We start from the raw sequence: 8,798 nt of genomic DNA, 5'->3' as shown, positions 1-8,798 counted from the left end.
GGGAAACTAGGGAAGAGGTGAAGTTGGAGTTTCTTATTTAAGCCACAAATCCATCTCAAGTCGGAGCCCAAAACACATTTCAGATGCTGTGCTCAGATCAAAACTTCATATTATTTTCAAGAAATCAGGAAAAGACATTTTGAAAGCCCTCAAATTTTTTTGACAATAAGACTGAAAAAAAACCCCACATTCAGTTCCTCTGAAAATTATCTTAGTTTAGAAACTACAAGTACTAATTTTCCCATGTGTCTTTCTCACATTAAAAGTTGCTAAATATGAGAAGATGAGCATGTGAAACAATTAGGCTCAACCTTAAAACCAAACCTGCACAAAAGGAAGCAAACAATTCCTGAAGAGAAATGATTTCTTGGTGTTCCTTTTCAGCTCCTATGCCTAAGGGCAAATGACTCCTTTCAAGGAAACACCTACAGGAAGGGCAGGTTGCTCTCACTCTGAGTCAGGGTCTGTCACTGGGTTGCTGCTGGCCAGCAGCCCAAATCTGCCTCTCTGCTCCTAGGCAAGGCAGGAGGAGGCTATGTGTTACTCATGGTATGGGATGATGGAGTCTAGAGTACATCTTGTGGAAAAATATCTTTGCTCTGGTCTCTGTGACGTGCCTTCTCCGCCCCACAGCATTCCAGCTCTCAGTTCTCAGTGATGGCTCCCTGTGAGTCAGAGAAAAACAGATAGTATTGGAGCTTTCCAAACTATCTCAGGAGTTAAAAACAAAGAATATTTGGGGAAAAGATTTGTGCTGATGATGGCTGTTAGAACCCAAAGATCTGGAAATTATTTGTAGTCTCAAGACAGTGGACGTCAGGTTAATACATAATACCAAACGTTGACAGTCTTATTTAAAAATTATTAGGATTGTCTTAGAACTGCAATCATTAACAAAATAATTTACGCATACAGCATGTTTTCTTCATGTTCCTTATCTCATCCCTCTCCCTCTAGCCTAGTTTGGCATTCACATGAGGGAAACTGTTGTGCAGACTACCTATCCAGAAGAGAATCTCGGCTTTCACAGTGTTACCGTCACCACCAGCCTCTGGCTCCCAGCCCCAGCCCAGGAGCAAGACACTGGCAGGAACTTCCCCGCTTACACAATCTTGCTGACACAGAGACCAAGTTCAAGCCAAGATCAGCTTCCAGGGCCTCTCACGCTGCCATCTCATATCATCAGCCTTTGCTCTTTCCATGGGTTTCCACTCTTAGCCACAGGTTTTCTGTCATGGTTGTCTCTAATCCAGGTTTTCCCATATTGCTGCAGCAACCTCTGCAATTCAGCATTGATTCCAACAGGCTTTCCCCTCCACACCCCACCCCTCTTTGTACTTAGGAGCTCTACTCTCAGAGCTTCTCAGCAAAAGCAATGGACAAGCAGTGCACTGAGTGAGGCTGAGGGGCCAGCCTTCCTCCAGCTCACATCTGTCAGCTTGCTGCTTTGCTGATGCTGCTTCTTTCCAGTGTGTTGCTCCTCCAGTGCTTGTTACACTGAAACATCTTACTCCACCACCAAGTTATTAGCCTCAGTGTCTCATCCTCTGACTGATGGAATTTGTGTAGCCTTCAGGTTTGACTTCTGAACTTCCTGCTCACACATTTTCTTTGCTGATATCATACAGTCTGGGAACATGGCCATGCTCCCTCCACATCAGCCACTGTGATCTGGGCACCTCCATATTCCCATGAAGTCATTTTAACTGCAAACATCTACCAGGAGATAACTTGGGAAAGGGTTATGTACATTGCAAGCCTTCTTCAAATCTCCTGACAAGCAAGTTACTTGGTGGGCATCCACACTGGTTTTTTCCACATTGTGACTGTGAAAGCTCCTCGGTACAGCAGCTTTTTCTTTGCACATGGCTGGACAGTATTTGGCACATTCTAAGTGAAGTTAGCAGCTGCTCCTGTGATGTGTTGCAATGCTACCCAGTAAATAATGTTTGATGCATTTCCTTTTTTTTCCTGTGTAGGCTCTGCTGTGTCTCTCCATGCTGCCTTCCCAAACAATTATTGCTGCCGCACTGCACCCCTTTTCCTCGATGAACAAGCTCCATTAATGCAGCTGTCTCACTGTATGCCATTATCAGCTTGACTCCTCATAGCAAGACCTCTAAAGCCTCCCTGGAATTTCTGGCAGATATTATCTCTTCCCAGATATAATACATTACCTTTTAATAAATGAGTATATGCTTAACTTTAATGACCCAGGAAAATGTAATCTCTAAATTGATTATATCTTTTTTGAAAGAATTTAACCAAAGATGTGTCTTATGTAAATTGCACAGTGTATTATACTTATATCCACCTTGAAACGCCTGAACGGTCTGCCTCCAGCTTACAGGAGATTTACATTTTTTAAAGGTACTGTACAGAGAACAATCGTTCCAAACTTACCTTTTAAATGCTTTGAACAACACAATGTGTGTTTGAGTTCACATCCCCTCTCTAGGCTATTTTGCTGCTACATAGTTAAAAATGTAATTTTGGAGTTATATACTGTAAGTTCACGTAGCCATTCTTACTGCTGCATAAACAGCACTGCCCATTTAAAGGACATACGGGCACCCTCATTCACAGCATGGGACTTGCTTGAGTCCTGCTTCTGGTATCATTTTGCCTTGAGCATGTTACGGGTTGCAGGAAACTGGTAAAAGATCCCCTTGCCGTGCATTGATGTAAATTTGTCAACCAGTAACTGGTATAATGGTGTTTGAGGAACATATCATTAATTTGTTAGGTTGTTTAATTTGCTGGAGTCTATGAAAGAGTTTGATTTTTCATATCCTTCATTAAAAGAGACCACAGCAAAAAGAAATCATGAGTAAGCAAAGTCATAAATATATTACAGATGTGTGGAGTTTTCTTTGGAGATGCTAGTTAGAAATCATTCGGCCAGAGCCATCTGACACTCGCACTGGTTTCCTGTGTCATAGCTGTTAACGAGGGATTTCTCTGTTACACAGAGGTAAAGCCACAAAGGGTGCATGCATAAAGGGTACCTGACTGTACCAGCAGACTTTGCAAGCACCAGGGGAAAGTAGGTATTTTCTCTGAGCAGCTTTGAAAACTAATGCCCATCTGGAGGATTTCTGTGTCTACAGAAATTAGGAAGATGGAAACATAAATTTACTCAGCAGAAGGCACAGAATTTTGCTGACACTCTAGGAATTTTCATGATACTGAGTGAAAAACATTTCCTTGACATCCCAGATGATGTCGTGCATTGGCCTGCCATGTAACAAAATAAATCATTGTGTGTTTGGGCTCCAAAATTATTGCCAAATACTGAAGAAAAAGTAGAGAAAGTAAAATTGGCCCCTTCGTTTCTTGTAGGCCAACATGTAATCATACACCATCTTAGTCCTCAGACAACAAGGCCTATCTAGTGTCACACACTGAACATGTATTTGTCCTGGCCTTTCTCTTCTCTGGGACCATGACAGGCATAGCTGTTAGTCTTGATGTACGATCCCCTGGAAAGCTCTACCTGCTCCAGGAGGCCATGAATCAGGGGAATTCCTGGGGCAACAAACCACAGGACACCCACCACAGGGACAACACTCCTGCTCTGGGGCATGCTCCTCTGCTGTAGGCTATCCGTGCAGGCATCTCCCATTGGAGGATCAATAGCAGTACTCTTTCATCCACTTGGAAAGCAAATACTGACCATGAGAAAACAAATTAAAAAGGAATACTTGCTCAGATATGCAAACTGCCCCCTCTATCAGTGGACGCCTATAGTACCACACATAAAATGAGACTCTTCTGAGAACTCTATACGTTCCATTTTTATTCATGGAAGAGATGCCAGGCTAGCCCAGAGGACACTGGGTCTTGTGGGTATCTACAAATTGCTTGTGCAGGCGAGGAGGGAGGGAGAAAGAATAAAAATTTTAAAAAATCAAAACTACTCCAGATGCTCCATTGTAGCATTTATGAAACAAAGCATTGATTTTTCAAAGCAATGTTTGATTTTGCAAATTTTTTCAAGGTTATTGTTCCTTTGAATTTTACAAATCCTTAATACTGGAAGAGAGAAAATCACTCCTCATTTGTCTCAAAATTATTTAAATCCTTATTTTCCTGGTGAGTCTCTTTGGCACGACTTGTGAAAGATGAAATCTTCACATAGTGTAGTGCTAGATATAACTATATGTATATGACTTTGACTAACTTTCCCCAAAAGTTTGTTGTGAAACAGGGATGAGAATATTGTTTTAGGAAGAGTGTCTTTGGAGGAAGAAAAAGAGCCCTCAGAAAACAAAAGTTGTTTCATAGATGGGCATAAATGGCAAATAACACACAAGATCATCTTCATAATCCTCTCACTATTACGAAACAACACTCTGTTTAAACCAAATTACCTTATAGTCAGCCTGTCTCTATGAGTTTCAAGTGCAAGGCTGTATTATTGCTTGCTTTCATTTTACAGCCTATGAGGACTACTGTTGCTTGCCTAAAGTGCCTCAGTTTTCAATGCCAGCCTGTGTAAGGGAAGCTGAGATGGAGTAGACCTCCAGCTCCTACATTTAAAGGCAGGCAAGAAGGTATTGATTAACAGGAAAGACTTGGGGGGTGTTTGTCAGAAAATGTCTCTTAGACAATCTAAATACGTGTGTTTCAACACAACGTCTGTCAGTGCTCTTCACGTGTGGCATGCTTAAATTCAGAGAACCCCAAAAAGAGCAAGAAGGCGATGGTGGGAATTCAGAGGAAGGTTAAACTGTCCTTGCTCAAAGCACAGAAGGAAAACAGGGCATTGGCCCCTCAATGCCCCTCTCACTGATATGAGCCAGCCCACTTGCTTGACAGGGAAATGAAGGCAGGCAGATGTGACAGGGAACAAACTGCAGCCCTGCAGGCAGACGACGGGCAGAGTCAAAAGGACCCAGGCTGGCATTCCTACTCTGAAACAAAAACAATAAGGAGTTTTAATTTGCCTTCCTCTTGTTCTTTCCTGAGGAACAGGGATGCATATCCCAGTATTCACATGTTATATGTTTCACTAGATTGCAGGAAAATTGATGACTTTCTAAAATATTCACTATCTGAAAAAATATTTCCCACCTGAATTTAGGCAAGAGCCTTTTTTGAATCAGGAGATCACAGCATCTCAGAGAGATGCCCGGATCAGCTGTGTTATCTAAGAGCAAAAGGCTTATCATTACTTTACAAGCAGTGTTTACACAGCACGGGTAAACAGAATTATTATCTTATAGCAGCTTGACTCTTCTTTTGTTTCTTTTTGGTTGACAGTTCATTAGTTGGGAAACCCTTTTCTGCTACAATACCTAAAAGTCAATCTTCTTCAACACCCATTTTTCAGCTTTCCTTAGTATTACAATCCTTACAACTGTGCCTGTAACCACAGCTGTTGCAGAAAACAAATTAAAAGTGACCAAGAACACAAGATCATTCTTAATTCTATTTAGGCATGACATAAACTGAGTGACATGAAAAAGCAAACAAGCAGCAGAAGAACAAAAGGATAGGTCAGAAAAACAGAGAGCTTTGAGTTCCTTGCTATTGCTTGAAAGAACAAAAATTGGGCTAAATCAATTTACCGTGTGTTTATTGCTTTCCTGCTTGGCATACTGTTTGCCTTTTCTGACTGACCAGACCCTTGAAAGCAGCTTGGAACTGTGACTTTACAGCAATGAAGAATACATCCAGTATTGATTCAGTTAGTGTCGATGCTGTCCTTGCATTACTTATGCCTCCTGTGCTTATATTTCAATAGAAAGTTTTAGTGCACAAATGAAGGAATATCTTTCTGTTGAAAATTTCTACCTTGAATTTCTACCATGTCACATAACAGATTCCTTTTACAGTTGAGTTCTTTAGAAAAACATGAATAATTTAACTTTTTTTTCCCACTGTTTTAACAATTTTTTTCACTTGCACTTAATACTATTTTTTATGACATTTAGTATTACAGCTCTTTTTCTGCTTTTACACTATTTTTGTTCTCTCTTGAGGAGCTATGCTGGTGGTCTGTCTGACATAGAAGATATAATAAAAAAAAGGTACATCAATAATCAGATTTCAAGGAAATTCACTTATGTAGCAGACTACCAGGCAAATGTAGGTACTTAAAAAAACAAACAGACCCATTCTTTCTCAAGCTATTACTTTCTCTCTTCCTCTGCTTCCTCTAATAAGAAATTAAAATCCATCATGTTTGGGACATTGGAATATTCATCATCCTGTTCACTGGAGGGTTGTGCTACGGGCTATAAGCAGCAATGGGGAAAAAAATTGAAACCAGTTCTCATTTTTACTTAGTGTAGAAAATTATAGACCAGATCCTCATTTAGTGTAAATTGCTATAGGTCTTTTGAAGCAATAAAGAGAGAATGTGGTCCTGGCCTCAAAATGAAAATCATCCTTCTCCAGTCATTAGAGTTATGTGTGTGAACATTTTCTGAGTTTTTGTAGTTATATTTTCATACATGAGCATGATATTTTCTCTTAAAAAAAAAAAATTAGATGTGAGCTCTCTTGTGGCTTTATACTCAGAAGTTCCTACTTGCCTTTAACCACCAGCTGATTGTCTCAAAAAGAGAGTTCTCTCTTCCCAGGGCTCTGCTCGTCCTTCTTCTAGGAATACCCCAGAGGACTCATGGAACATGTAAGATGAAGTCCTGCCTCTTTACAACAGAGGTGATACAGTCCTTACCACAAAGGGACCCTAAGTGGGCATTTACATAACCATCACCATAACAGATTATGAGTAGCAACTGCCTCCCTTCTGATAGCTGTGTGCGGCTCACTAGTCCTTCCCAGTTATTAACACAATGTGGCTTTGTGGAAGCACAAAAAGGGAACTAGCCAGGCCACATGGGGTTTGCCATTCAGCAATAGAGCTGCAGTTTTAAATAACTGCTCTAAGATACTTTCCTAGTATATAAAAGAGTACATTGTGTGCAGCTTATTTCCCAGAAAGGTATATTAGCTTGCGCTGATCTCAGGTCAGACCTGACTTTACACTGCCACTGCTAGAGCTATTCTGTAGTGGTTTGGATACTCTGCTTCAACCACTCCTGCAAGCATATCCATACCCTAGTCTTCAGCTAGCCTAGGTGAGACTTTCTCACATATATTGGGATGCTGGAAAATGCACCTTTCTTATGCTCCTATGAGACAGAATATTGGCTGTACAGAAAACAGTCTGGGGGAAGAGGTGACAATCTGATTCTTCTTTTCTTGACTCTGTGCAGTCAAGGAAAGCTTTGTTAGGCATTGGCCTTCAGTTGTGTCTAGACCTGTAACTACAGTTGAGGAGTTACTTGGATTGTGAAGCAGCCCATTGCTGTCTAGTAGTGAAAGCACATGATTTCAAAGCCTGAAGGTGAGCTGCCAAACTCAGCTACTGACTAGCTGAGTGATTTATAACCAGTCAAATGGTATTTTCAAACACTTGATCCAAGAAGGATCCAGATCTGTGCTCTCTTTTTAGAACTGGCATGCTCAACTCCTGGGTATAGGTTCCACCCATCTGTAAAACTCTTATGAACCCCAAAGCAGTGAAAAGGCTTTACCTTATTTACAGTCTCCAAGATCATTGGGTCCGCTCAACTGAAAGCTGATGAAACAGATTTGTGCTTTGTTACCCTTGGCAACACATTTGATAGCTATAAACAGCTCTCTACTCTCTCCTGGGTCAGGAAACATCAGCCCAGACATGAGTAATGTGAAGGTACAATCAAGTGGACATGTCAAGCCATTTGGCCAGCCTGCATGTGGTATTAGGAGAGAGGGTCACACTGGGAAATTTCCACATTGAAGACCTCAGGGACCCTGCAGGGCAGCATCCTATCCCAGCATAACCTCTCCTGCATGACTTATCAGATCCATCACTACTTCCAGTATAGGGTGACCAAAGGAAGACATAGAATTAGGGTGCTGCATGACAAATTTGCAAGATTTGTGAGCTGGAGGAAAAACATAAGGCACAAACTAATAGTAAGAATCTCCAACTTAATTCACCAGTAAATTAGATACTTCCAATTGATATAAGAAGCCAAGATACATGAACTTAAAAGTTTAACACAGGAAAACCCTAATCCAGTGAGGTTGGACTAGGATCTTTTAAAGTCCTTTCCAATTCTTAAGATTCTGTGATTCTGGGACACACATAGATCTGTAAATACAAGTGTGATTGTAGATGGAGCCTTGCACAAGTTCACTAGACTTCTGAAGATTTTGGACTTAGAAAGACACCATGTATCATAAAGAGAAGGGACAAGAAAAGCAACAGGAAGGAATCCCGATAATAAGCACCAATTTTTGCTGCAACAGACTTGCTTGGATGACCTAAAACATTTATTACAGAGCTTTGAAGACCTGTTGTACAGTGATGTTTTAGTGTTTATTCCCAAGCTTTTCAAAAAAATCCATGAGAATTAAAATCTCTTCTTTTTTTCCCATGCAAACTTCTTAAGATAGAAACCTCAGTAGCAATACTTTGTTTGGAGTTTTTTTTCCTTCTCCATTTTGATGTGTGCTTTTGAAAGCCCTCTAGGTATCTATTTGCATTTTCCAAAAGCTTTGGAAATCTGGCCCTAACTTACTTATGAAAATGGGGCTTAAGCTCTGGAATTTACTAAAGTGTTCTTGAAATTTTGGACTCTTTGTATTGTAAAGTATATTAGACTTGATTTTGCTGCTTCAGGGGGCAGGTAATTCCCATAATTTTTGATGGAGTTCAGCAGGAAAAACAGAGGTTTTAGAATTTATTGACAAGGGCAAAGTATGAAAGGGTTTAGTATTTCTTTTTATGTGCATGA

Source organism: Colius striatus, chromosome 1 (genome assembly GCF_028858725.1).
Source record: "Colius striatus isolate bColStr4 chromosome 1, bColStr4.1.hap1, whole genome shotgun sequence".
NCBI classification, from domain to species: Eukaryota; Metazoa; Chordata; class Aves; order Coliiformes; family Coliidae; genus Colius; species Colius striatus.
This window is presented reverse-complemented; position numbering follows the sequence as displayed.